Raw genomic sequence first — 13,476 nt, forward strand, 5'->3', positions numbered from 1 at the left:
GCTTTGGTCATTTCTCCTCCGGCCTTTGTCGTCTTTTCTTTTAAGATTTATTTTTATTTATTAGGTTGCACTGGGTTTTAGTTGCGGCATGTGAACTCTTAGTTGCGTCGTGCATGCGGGATGTAGTTCCCTGACCAGGGGTCAGACCTGGGCCCCCTGCATTGGGGACGTGGAGACTTACCCATGGACCATCAGGGAAGGGCCCAGCCTTTGTCTTTTGAAGAACATTAACCTCTCTTTGGGGCTTAGCTTGGAAGTGTCTAGAGGTCAATCTGCTATAGGTTTCTTTTTTATGCGTTAGGATGACTCACGGAATATGTTTGCAAGATATCTCCAGCCTACTTGCAAAGACCACCCCACTTAAAGGGAAGCTCCTTACGAGGGCAAAAAGGCTCAGCCCAAGAGCTGCTGACAGTTTCCACTTCACCCTCCACTAGGTACACTCTCACGCTCTACCATTTCTTTCCAATGATTTTTCTAAACTTCAACTATTCATTTTCAGACGTTTACACATAATTTCCCTTAATCCCTTTATAGTGATATTTTTCCATATATATATATTTTTTTATTCATTTTATTTAATTTATTTTTGGCTGCATTGGGTCCTTGTTGCTGTGCACGGGTTTTGCTCTGATTGCAGCGAGCAGGGGCCACTCTTCGTTGTGGTGCACGGGCTTCTCATTGCAGTGGCTTCTCTTGTTGTGGAGCACGGGCTCTGGGCGCGCAGGCTCAGTAGTTGTGGCGCACAGACTTAGTTGCTCTGCGGCATGTGGGATCTTCACAGGCCAGGGCTCGAACCCGTGTCCGCTGCATTGGCAGGCTGATTCTTAACCACTGTGCCACCAGGGAAGCCCTCCGTGTATTTTTTACTTTTACTTTTTTATCTCCTAACTCCTGCCCTTAATCTTTAATCTCCTATATTTATATGGGTTTTGTCTAAAATTTTATTTCATGGATTTTTATCCTTTATCTCTTTTGCTTTTAGGTTTTTAGTCTTTAATCTCATTGACCTCTAGCCTTTTATACTTTATTTTAAACGTCATTTATTTTCTTTTATTATTTTTGACTGTTAATCTTTTGCCCTTGTTAGGCTTTTTAGTCTCCCATTTTAATCTGTATTTTATTCCTTTTTCTTTTTATTTCCCTTCTCAGTGTTATAATGTTACTGTCTTTCTAAACTCCCATTCTTCCTTAATTATTAAAAATTGATCATATATTTTTCCTTAATTAATTTTTAAAATCATGGCTGAAGGAGTGTGATTATAGAGGTAGGAGCCACGGACAAGACCTGTACTAGAAGTGGGGGGAATGGGAAGTTTTCCTTTCTGCCCATGCTGCCTTCACGGGTCTCCTCTTAGTAACATCATTTGCTTCTTTCTCCTGAACGGTTCATTGTTTTTTCTTATGATTACATAAGAGTGTTCAACATTTCCTTATTTCAATTTCCTGCAGCAGAGTTATTTTTCTCTGGGGAACTGAATTTTGAAGTTAGCAATGGTCTTGCAGGGCTCACCTAGAATCAAGGGGAACAAGAAGATTGATTCCCTGTGGAACATAGGGAATATGTTCCATAGGGAATATGGAATACTTCATCTTTAATGTGTAATTCATCATTTTTGAAAACGTGAACAAAAGGTTTTTAAAATTTAATATCTTCTGAATGCAATATTACAAGAGAAGTAAATAATTCTAGTTTTTTTCTCTCTTACTTTTGTTTTACCCTTGCTTTCATTCTTTTCTCATCTGTAAAAATGAGTATTATAATTCTAACTCTGTAAGCTTGCAGTGAGAATTAAATGAGAAAAATGTATGTAATTATGAATAGCATAACGCATAAACTATAGTAGCTTCTCAGTGGAAATTTCCCTTTCCTTTTCTTCCTAGCCAATTAAAAATCATATTAAATAAATTGCATATATATTGATCCAGAAGAATTAATTTTGAACTTCATAGCTTATAGAAACAACCAAAGCATATGCTTATTATTAAATACAAATAGTTTGTGGATATAAAAGACCTAACAAACACACAGCAATCGATTTTGTTAATAGTTATTTCCTCACTTGGAAATATATTCTTTTACTGATGATTGATGTCCTTATTAGGGACTATACCAGACCAGAACAAAATTTTTCTCCCTCCAAGTAACCTTAAGAATCAAAGAACCAGTGTAGGAACATTTTTTAGCATAAGATGCATTACTTTAAATGAAAAATTTCTCAAGGTGGTTCCATGATGCAATGAATAGGGCTTTGGACTTCTAAATGAAAAATCTCTCACAATATATATCTAAGAACCGATGATGGTGGTATATATGGTAGCTTAGGAAAAAATTCCAGAGAATTTCCATCCCAGGGCCCCCACATTGGAGAACTTCCAGGGTGTGTCATCCACACAGGCTATAACATAAGTGATACCTCCTGGGCTTATGTGATTCCAGCGACCTGTGTATCTAATTTTGATGTCAGCACCATTTACTGTGCCGGGTTGCCCTCTCTACTTATCATCATCTCAGTATGATTTATTTTTTTCCTGGGAAAAATAAACACAACATTTTAAATATATAGCCTTACTCTCCCAGAGTCTATTACTCACTCTCAGGCCAGGAGCTGAGAGAAGTAAGGTGGACCAAAGCTTTAAAACTCTGTTCTGGGGACTTCCTGGTGCCAGTGGTTAAGACTCCATGCTTCCACGGCAGGGGTCACGGGTTCCATCCGCAGTAGGGGAACTAGGATCCTGTGTGCCTTGCAGCACTGCCAAACCTCCCCCCCAGAACCCCATAAACTCTGTTCTGACCTGTTGCCATTCAAAGCCTGTTTAAAACTCTGCCCTGGATGCCTCAATGGAAAGTCTATTCCTTCCCCTTTTATCAGTGATTTATTTGAGCTTAAATAGGTCCATCTTCATTATGTCACAGCAAATGTGGGTCATCCAAGTGCCTGTTTTAAAATAAATGGTGGCCACTTTAGAGTGACCTGAAAAGACTTTCACATTCTTTTAAGTCAAATTTAAATGTTATTACAATTTTCTTATCACTTTAAGAAACCCTCAGGTTTAATAAATGGAAATAGGAAGAACTGAATTTGGGTAGCATCGTTGGCCACTAGGAACAGGTACTGGACGTGTGAAGCTAAGGTCTTGACGACTGCCTGGTAGGAGGGGTTCATTTTCTCAGTTTCGCAGATCAAACTCAGAACTCCAAACACTGAGAATCAGAAGCTGCTCACTAATCAGCTGTCATCATTTTATTATCATGAACCAGCAGTGCTCTACTAGGTAACCAAACTGGCTCTGTAATTACTGCTGAGGAAGAAGAAGGAATTCAGATCAAATATTTTAATACCAAAGATTTTATTTTGGGAGGGTGAGATTTACCCTGACATTTAACTGTGTTTTAGTTGACATGTCTATACGGCAAGTTTTACTTCTTCAGTTGTATTATATTTTGCAACTGGTTTATTTTGGAGGAGATATCAGAGTGCACAATTTAAATCTTTTCTGGCTTCCTGACAGTTATGTTTTTAATTTCACAGGTGGGTATCTGTTTCTTTAACTGTTTTCCCGGCTAACAATATTTTGGCTCTAATCTGTGGTGTAGAATTTGGGGTCTCAACCACCTTTTCTTGTGTGTACTAAAGAAGAACTAATACAACTTTTTTCCCATTTTATATTGAAGTATATTTGATTTCCAATATTATACTAGTTTCAGGTGTACAGCATAGTGATTCAGTATTTTTGCAGATTGTACTTCACTATAGGTTATTACAAGACAATGGCTATAATTCCCTGTGCCATGCAGTATATCCTGTTGTATACATAGTAGTTTGTGTCTGTTAATACCATACCCTTAATTTGTCCCTTCCCCTTTCCCTTTCTGCTTTGGTACCACAAGTTTGCTTTCTCTGTCTGTGAGTCTGTTTAGAGCCATCATGTGATCCAGCAATTCCAATACAACATTTTGAGGGGCTGCTTGGCCAGTGTAAACATCCTCTCTCAGCTCGGAAGTAGAGCAATACATGCTTGTCAGTCTCCACATTTTTCATTGGAGAAAATTAGCCCCACTCCATCTCAGTTGGTTGGTAAAATATACATTTCCACATTTAATCCACGTCTTGACAGCAGGCACCAGGCCATCTATTGCTTTGTCTGTCAAGCACTGTTCCCCTATTCTGGAAGTAGCAACTTCCAGATATTCAACTTCCAGATAAAGAATATTCTTTACTAGAAAATTACTGGTCCACCCTGTTACAGAATGAATGTTTGCATCCCCCCAAATTTATATGTTGAAGCCCTAACCACCCAGTGTGGCTATTTTTGGAGATGGAGGCACTAAGGAAGTAATTAAGGTTAAATGAAGTCATAGGGTGGGACCTTTAAGATGCAGTAGTTCCCAGTGGTCAGGATCTAGGCCAAAGAAATTGATCTGAAAGAATGAAGCTAATATTCCTGGAAAAACAGAGATGAGAGAGGAAGAGGGTATTGATTGTGGTCAAGGCCTTGATTCCAGTTGTTTTGCAGGCCCAACTGCACCTCTTTCCTTCTGGTAATTTCATGGATGAGCCTATTAATTCCGTTTAGCCTCAGCTAGTTTAAGTTGGGTCTGTGTCACTTCCAACTTGTAAGTTCTGCCTAATACAGGGAGCATGACTTCCAAGCTTAATGGAACTCAGGACTCATAAACATTTGGTGAAATAAGCACACTGCCTGATGGATATGCAGCCCATTCATCCCCCCAAAACTTGCATAAAATTGTGATCCAGCATGATATCAGGAGCAACCCCTTAACACTGTTGTAATTATCTTAAGAATCTTAGGGAAATTGTGTACGTGACATAGTATCTCTTTTCTTAAGATGAACAAGGTAAGTGGGGGCACTAAGACTGTTTTTGAGGAATAACATCATGCTTTAGTGAAAGAGCATAGGATTGAATTTGAAACCCTAGAGTTCAAATGAGGCTCTGGCCCTTAGAAGAGTTGGGAGTTCTTCATGGGTAGGCTTGGAGGGCATTATGCTAAGTGAAATAAGTCAGAGAAAAAAACTGTACAATATCACTTATATGTGGAATCTTAAAAAAATACAAAAAACTAGTGAATATAACAAAAGAAACAGGCTCACAAATATAGAGAACAAACTAACAGTGATCAGTGGGGAAAGGGAAGGGGGAGGGGCAGTAGAGGGGGGATTAGGAGGTACAAACTACTGTGTATAGCATAAGCTAGAAGGATGTATTATACAATATGAGGAATATAGTCAATATCTTACAATAACTGTAAACGGAGTATAACCTTTAAAAACTGTGAATCACTATATTGTACGCCTATAACATAATACTGTACATCAACTATACTTAAAAAAGAAAAAAAGCTGTGAGTTCTTACAAAAAGTAAGTACGTTTGTGAAGTAATGATACATAACGTATGCCTACATATCTCACATTGTGGTTATAAACCAGTGTATGTGCAAAGTGCTTTCTCAATTAGTAACCATAAATCATAAATGTGATTCATTAATTCCAATCTCACTTTTATCACGTGAATTTCAAGGTACCTTGTTCAATCCTTTTTTTCTTGCTGCACTAGAGCTCTGAATATTGCTGCTTGTGGAAATCTGCACCTTGACAAGAGGAGTAGGTTGTGGGGAAAAAAGTCAAGAATGTTGGCAAGATGGGTCAGCAATTCCGTTGGCTGGGCTGATGGAGATCTTTTATGTGCCATCTAGCTCCAAGCCCAGGGCTCTGGGTGCTTTGTGCAGATAAAAACCAAGGTCAGCTAAGGTTTTGAGTGTTCACAACAGAATCATTTAATTTGGCTCATCCAAGGGTTTATTTGGTTATCAGCACGTTGTCTGCTTCCAGTTTAAATCTATTCTGTTCCAACTTTGGATTTCTCCCTTTAGAGTTGTGTGTGTGTGTGTGTGTGTGTGTGTGTGTGTGTGTGTGTGAGAGAGAGAGAGAGAGAGAGAGGAGAGGGGGAGAGACAGACAGACTGACAGAAGAAAGATTTTAATTTTTTTCCTTCTAATGAGTGTTCATCAAAAATTACGGGATATAGATTCAAAAAAATTATGGGATTTAGAGAAAATATTCATTAAAAAATTTATCCCATAACTCTCCTGTATAGAAACAATCACTGCTAGTTGTAAATTTCTTTTCTGTGCATAATATATTTGTATAGTTGAGCTTATATGTATATACAATTTTGCATCCTGGCTTTTTAAAATAGCATAATATCTTGATAATTTCCCAGAGTCATTAAAATTCTTAGCAAATATAACTCATGACTGTTTAATAACTCATAATCTAGGCATACCTTTTATCTTTCATCATCCCATTTTTAGATATTTAGGTGAATTCCAAATTTTTGCTCTTATAAATAACATTGTGATTAATTTTTTCATTAAATTCAGTACTAGTACTCTTTATAAAGAATTTTCTAATTATTTGTGGCACTTTTGCCATATTTGGAGACTGTCCTACTTAAAGACAGGTTAGTTCTGAAGATTGTGTGTAAGTCCACTTGTTTTTACGTCCAAAAAGCCCAGCAAAAACTAGTGCTGTTGCCAGTAGGCAAAGACAAGGGACCTTGCTTTGGCTGGTGGTTTTATTTATTTTTGTCTAGGTCTCTAGGCTGAACATTCATGAGCTGGTGAGTTTATGTTCTAATTTCTTAGATATTGAATTTGCTTTTGTGCTATTCACTAGTGCTCCCCAGTTATCCAGTTTTGTACCTTATTTTAATTCACCTAACATGTTCTGATTGTATACACACAGAACACATTTACAGCAAAAACATGAAAAACAGTGGAAATTCTGAAGAAGAAAGTTAAAGTTAAAATGATCAGTGACTGTACTACTGCATTTAAGCTTTTGATATATTTTTATCTCAGTGGGTATTTGTGTGTGTTTGTACTTTGCCCCACATAATCAGACTTGTACTTTATATACATTGTATTCATGGAAGTCATCCTGGAGTGATCAGTCCTGGTGGTATCGGTTTCATATCTGGGTGTGTGAGTAACTCTTGTTTTCTGTGGACCATCTCTTTGCACTGTGACCTATCACTTTGCCAATCATGCAGTCGGGTGACGATAATGAAATTGGTGCATGAAGTATATTTCGTGGTCCATGAAGAAGGTAGAGGTAAATTGAAACTCCATGTTACATCTACTAACTCTGTGACCTTGGACAAAGTTTATCCCCTCAGAGCCTTTGTTTCTAGGCCTATAAAACAGAATAAATAATAATAGCTACTTTACAGGGTTGACATGTGGATCAAATGGAATAATGGATAAGAAAATCAAAATGTGACCTGTTCAGCCCTGTAGCCCTGGTGGCTAAGAACTAAAAGATCTTTTAAAGTGGAAAAATGGTGGAGCAGCCTGTGAAAACAAATATCAGGACACTCTTAGCTACAAAAGCCTCAAATCCAATACTTTCTTCCATTTAGGGGAAGGTTTGAGTTTTGCAATACAGGCTCATCTTTTAGACCTTGTCCACTTTCAGCACTGGTTTAGAATCTTATGGAAATTTTACCTTTGTAAGCAACAGCAGCAGAGTTACATAGTATACATTAACTCATTTGTTCATTAACTCGTGTATTCATTAAATAAAATATTATGCATATCTTACTGTGTGTCAGTTACTGTGCAAAACTCTAGGGATACAATGTAAGTAAGGCATAGAAATTGATCTTCAGGAGTACACACAGGTGTAGGAAACAGTTATATAAGCACAGTCTTACGTTCATAGTACTGATGCAAACGACTTTCTGGGGAAACGAAGGTAAGGAAGCAGTCAATTCTGAGTGGCAGTGGTGGGGAGGAGGGCTTGCAAGATCCCCAAAACAGCGACACTGGAATAAGTCTTATATATACAAAGAATGAAGAGTTGTCCTTCTTCCCTAGGAGAACAACATATGCAAAGGCCAGAGAAGCCATGCTTGGAGAAGAGGGATAATGGGGAAGCCTAGAACAGAGCAGGAAAAAGAAAATTTTGTAGGAAATGAGGGATTTGGGGTGGATGTCTGGGGTTTGGGGTGGATGTGTTTTTGTCTGCCCAGCAACTCAGTGAGCTCTCCTGTTCTTAGTTCAAGTCATTTCAATAGAGCTGACCCATCTCCTGCCTCCAGTGACAGTAGATGTGACTTTAAGAACAATTGAGAAAATTAGTTATTTAATAAAAATACCTTGTAAGATTCACAACCTTGTGCAATATAAGATTTATGGAGAAAATTAATAAAAGGAACTCCTGGCCTAGACAAAGTTTAGGAGACACTAACCCATATGATAAGAAAGATGGTTCCATTGCTAATATTCAATTCAGTATCATCTGAACCAGGACATAGATGCAGTTCTACCAGCAAACATGAGATATTTTCCTGGTGGAAGAGACAGTATAAAGTCATATTGACTAGATAACTAAAACATTTGCTCTTGTGTGAAAGTCTTTAAAAATAGTAGGCCAACCAATGGGAACTGTGTTCTCAAAGGTTAAACATTTATTTTGTCAACTGTTTAAATGATTTGGGTTAGACTCATTATTTTTCCTGCAGTTTGTGTGTCTTGGAGTCAACGTACATTTCTTTAGGCTTTGCTTAAGTTGCGGTGGTCAACTGGTGAATATGTTATTGGCAGTGTAATAAGGAAGGGAAGAATATATTTTTAGCGAATATTCTTGGGTCGCCTTAGAATGCTGTTGGCTTTCCTACAAACCCTGATTCTACCAACTGTGAAATAGAGACATTGCTAAGCTGTGGGAGACCTTTGGTGTTTTTTTCTGTTTTGTTTTGTTTTTTGCAGTACGCGGGCCTCTCACTGCTGTGGCCTCTCCCGTTGCGGAGCACAAGCTCCGGACGCGCAGGCTTAGCGGCCATGGCTCACGGGCCCGGGGACTCCGCGGCATGTGGGATCTTCCCAGACCGGGGTACGAACCCGCGTCCCCCGCATCGGCAGGTGGACTCTCAACCACTGCGCCACCAGGGAAGCCCCAACCTTTAGTGTTTTGATACCATCTTGGAAGCAAATAAGAGTGAGGAATACTTGATTGCTACAGTTTGCCTTGTCTTCTCTTGTACATTCAAATGTGGAGCCCGCCTGCCACCTCACAAGACAGAAAACTGGTGAGAAGAAGCAGCTCCAGTAGTCAGTGGAAGAAAGGAGTTTCAGGTACAGAGTGCCGGCTGGGTGGGAACCCCCGATGGGTTAGAATTAGGAGGAAGAGCATCCAGCCTGGAATGCTTACTTTTCCATTAATAATGAAACTGTTGACGTTATAATTATCTTGACTCTTATCACGGTTATTAATCTTAAGGTTTCTCAGCTGTCTGCTGCTGGAGAAAATAAACCAAGTGGTTCTTTTTGTGTGGGATTGGAGCTAGGTCTTAGTTCAGAGGAACCGTTCCTAATGCCATCAATTTGAAGTCTAGTTGAAAGGTTTTCTAGGCATCTCACCCAGCAGCTACATGGAGATAAAAGTGTTTTATCTGGAACATGTGTGAAGCTAGAAAAAAAATGTGTAGGTACAAAGCATACTTTTTTAGAGTTTCAGGTGGGGGAAAGAGATTCTCTGTGTTTCCGAGTCACACTATTTTGCCGATTTCTTTTAAAAAAGGAGAAAATGGGACATTCTAGCTTGACACAACTGAGAGGAAATCAGCTTGATCCAGCTGTCTGCAGCATCAGAACTGATTGCAGCTGGCTCACCTCTAATTATAGAATCTCTGTTATTGGTGATGTAAGTGGCCAAATCTGTGGTTTGACTTCTATGATCCCTGGCTTTTGAAAAGCTGGGATTTTGAGATTATGTTTTTCTCTCTGCATAATCAACTAAACACATTTAAATTAACTCTTGGGGCAAATATAATTAAGGAGCTGCAGATGATATTTTTGTTCCTTTCGCTGACTAGAGTATGCCCTAACTGTGCCTTAAATCCTGTTTCCATGGGATTCAGTCTAGAGCATTCAGCTCTGATGTCCTGAGGTATTTGGAGAGGCCAAGGTCAACATAAGCAATTCTGAGTTTCAGAGAAAGTTTATTTCTCTAACGGTTTGTGTTTAGAGAAGATTTCAACAGAATTATTGCGTCTCAACTTTACTCTGAACCCTTCATTGATCATTTGCCTTTCTTGCTCTCATTTTCTCCATTAATTCTGTTTTTGCAGACTGGTTTAGAGAGAAACAAGTGGTGAGATAAGTTATCAGTGTCAATGTATTCATCTACCCAGGCTGCTATAAAAAGTAGCATAGACTGGGGGACTTAACAGACATTTATTTCCCACAGTTCTGGAGGCTGAGAAGTCCAAGGTCAATGTGCTGGCTGATCCCTGTTCCTACTGAGAGCCCTATTTCTGGCTTGTGGTTCGTTGTCTTCTTGCTGTGTACTTAAATGGTGGGTAGCTCTCTGGTCTCTTCTTTTTTAAAAAATTAATTAATTAATTAATTTTGGCAGTGTTGGGTCTTTGTTGCTGTGCACAGGCTTTCTCTAGTTGCGGTGAGCAGGGGCTACTTTTCGTTGTGGTGCATGGGCTTGTCATTGTGGTGGCTTCTCTTGTTGTGGAGTACGGGCTCTAGGCGCATGGGCTTCAGTAGTTGTGACACACAGGCTCAGTACTTGTGGCGCATGGGCTTAGTTGCTCCACAGCATGTGGGATCTTCCCAGAACAGGGATCGAACCCATGTCCCCTGCATTGGCAGGCAGATTCTTAGCCACTGCGCCACCAGGGAAGTCCCTCTGGCCTCTTCTTATAAGGACACGGATCCCATCATGAGGATCCCACCCTCATGACCTCATCCAAACCTAGTTACTTCCAAAGGCCCCATCTCCAAATACCATCACATTGGGTGTTAGAGCTTCAATGTATGAACTTCAGGGGGCACAAATATTCAGCCCATAATAGTCAGGAAAACCTTGGTTAGTTAGAACTTAACAAACTAACTCTCAACTTGTCAGTTTAAGAGGAGACACATCACAGGTTGACTTGGCTAGAAGGTATCTTAAGTAGCCCTAAGGTGGTCATCCACCCAGCATCAGGTATCATCTTTGTGTTTGGTAGCAAGCCATCATGATTAATGGTGAGAACGTTGCTCAAACACTGAAATATCTTAAGGTATGTATTAGTCAAAATACAGTATGTTTTCTAAACACATTCATAAACCCAGACTCATAAACCACAAAGGTTTTCAATTTGTTTTGGAGTGAAAAGATTTTAATTACAAGCAAGCAGGGAATTTTATATACACAGTATCCTTCATTCCCTGAATATTTAAGCAAGATATTATCTGGCTATAATAAATAAAAATACCTAACTTCTATTTTGATTTGTCAGATAGATAGTTATTGGACAAATTTAACTGTTCTTTACCTCCACACCAATCTGTTATTAAGCGATCATCAATCCTAACTCAGAAAATGTCTCTTTTCCTTGATCCGTTAGCAAGCAGAGCCTAAGGCGAGAATTGAAGTGCTGAAACTTTTAGAGGTATAGATCTGGGGCAGCAAGGCGGAGGAAGAAGACAAGTGGGCCAAAGAAAGATGTGATGCTGTGTGACGTGATATATTTTCATACTGGCTACCATGTCCCAATGAGTCACAAAGAGAATTGGCAAGTCATTCAGGAAGCTTGCTCACTTAGCATGAAGGACCCTCCCGAAGGGCTATGAGGAGGACATGCACCTCGAGGTGGTCCAGACAAGTGGGAAAGGAAGACAGATTATCCATCTGACACTCTCCTGTTCCCCATTTCCCACTGGTCAAGTTTCACTATGTAGGGACTTAACTCTCCACGTTTCTGGATTGTGCCATCAGTCCCCTGGGAAGCAGAGGAAGCCACTGCATGGCATTCATGTCCTAAGAGGCAGGAGTAATTTGCATGAGGGTCATGGGGCCATGGAGGCCTGAGAATTTAACTCATATCTTCCATTTCGGGGAATTTAGTGGAGCAGTGGTGTGGTCCAGGAGATAGCCGTTGCCTTAGAAAGCAGAGGGCAGTCAGCCCATTGGAGTTGACATACAAGGTTCAACGTGATAGAAAATCCTACTGTCCAATTTGAAACTTTGTGACATGAGAACTTTAGAAAAAGTAAAAATATAGAAGAAAAAGCATGAAAATGATTACTGTTTAGGAAAATAGACTTATTCATAAACAGGATTCTCCATAGAAACAGAGCCAATAGGAGATATCTATATCTACATCTACATCTATCTATATGTCTGTCTATCAACATACATATAAGTACAGAGATTTATTGTAAAGAATTGGCTTATACAAACACAGAGGCTGGTAAATCCAAAATCTGCAGGTTGTCCAGTGGTGCAGGAGACCTACAGAGAGCTGATGTTTCAGTTCGAGATTGTCAGGCAGAAAGAGCCAATGTCACATGAAGTCTGAAGGCAGTCAGCCAGAAAATTCTCTCTTACCTTGGGGGAGGGTCTTTTTGTTCTATTCAGGCTTTCGACTGATTGGATGAGACCCACCCACATTACTGAGGGCAATCTGCTTACTCTTACTATTAAAATGTTAATCTAATGGAATGTTAAAGTCTAGTAATTTAAATGTTAATCTCATCTAAAAAACACCCTCCAGAAACACTCAGAATAATGTTTGACCAAATATCTGGGCATCCTGTGACCCCATCAAGTTGACCCATAAAATTAGCCATCAAAAGTGGTCATCTGTCTTACTGGAAAGTTCTGTGTGAAACAGTAGGAAGGTATTAAAGCTAAGCAGTTCTGAATTCAAGCCCAGGCTCTGCCAGTTATTAGCTTTTTGACCCTAGGTAAGTCAATTTATGCCTTTGGGCCTTGGCCTCCTCATCTATAAGATGTGGGGTTAGATGTCTAAGGACTTGATAAGTCCCAAATTTTCTGATTATACAATTCTTGGTACTTACCTACAAAAGCTGTGTTATAAAGAGATTAGAGGCCATAGTCTACCTACAGTTAAAGCCAAACACAAGAAACCTATGTAAACTTGTAAAGCAAGATAAATTTATGTCAGCTAGATGGCAGAACCTCCTGATTTACTGAATGGGATGAGAAAGACTGAAAATGGAACTAGATTTGAAAAGGACAACTGTTGGAACATTAAGTGAGATGCAGTTTTCCTCTCCTGTGTTTTGTGACTACACTATAAGACCAATGGCATTTAGTTTGCCAATTCTCTTTCTGGGTTCCTGGTGATAATTTTCTTCGCACCTTTCTCTTCTTGTCCCAGTTGTTTTCTGTCCTGTTGCCTTTGTGTGGAAGTCGATGTGTTAGCGCACAGAATCTAGCCCTAAATGTACTGCCAGCTATAAGACAGAATACATCCTCTTAGATAATGATCATCAGGTCTGAGTATATGTAACAATTATAAGGAGATTGTACCGTAGGTGGTATGCATACATGAATAATAATAAGTATTGTTATTAATATGGCAAGTTGGCTCTGTTATTCCAGTCTGAGAGTATGTGAGATTGATAAGTTTGGTAACTTTTCATAT

The sequence above is a fragment of the Neophocaena asiaeorientalis genome, unplaced genomic scaffold (assembly GCF_003031525.2).
Source record: "Neophocaena asiaeorientalis asiaeorientalis breed wild unplaced genomic scaffold, Neophocaena_asiaeorientalis_V1.1 scaffold183, whole genome shotgun sequence".
NCBI lineage: Eukaryota > Metazoa > Chordata > Mammalia > Artiodactyla > Phocoenidae > Neophocaena > Neophocaena asiaeorientalis.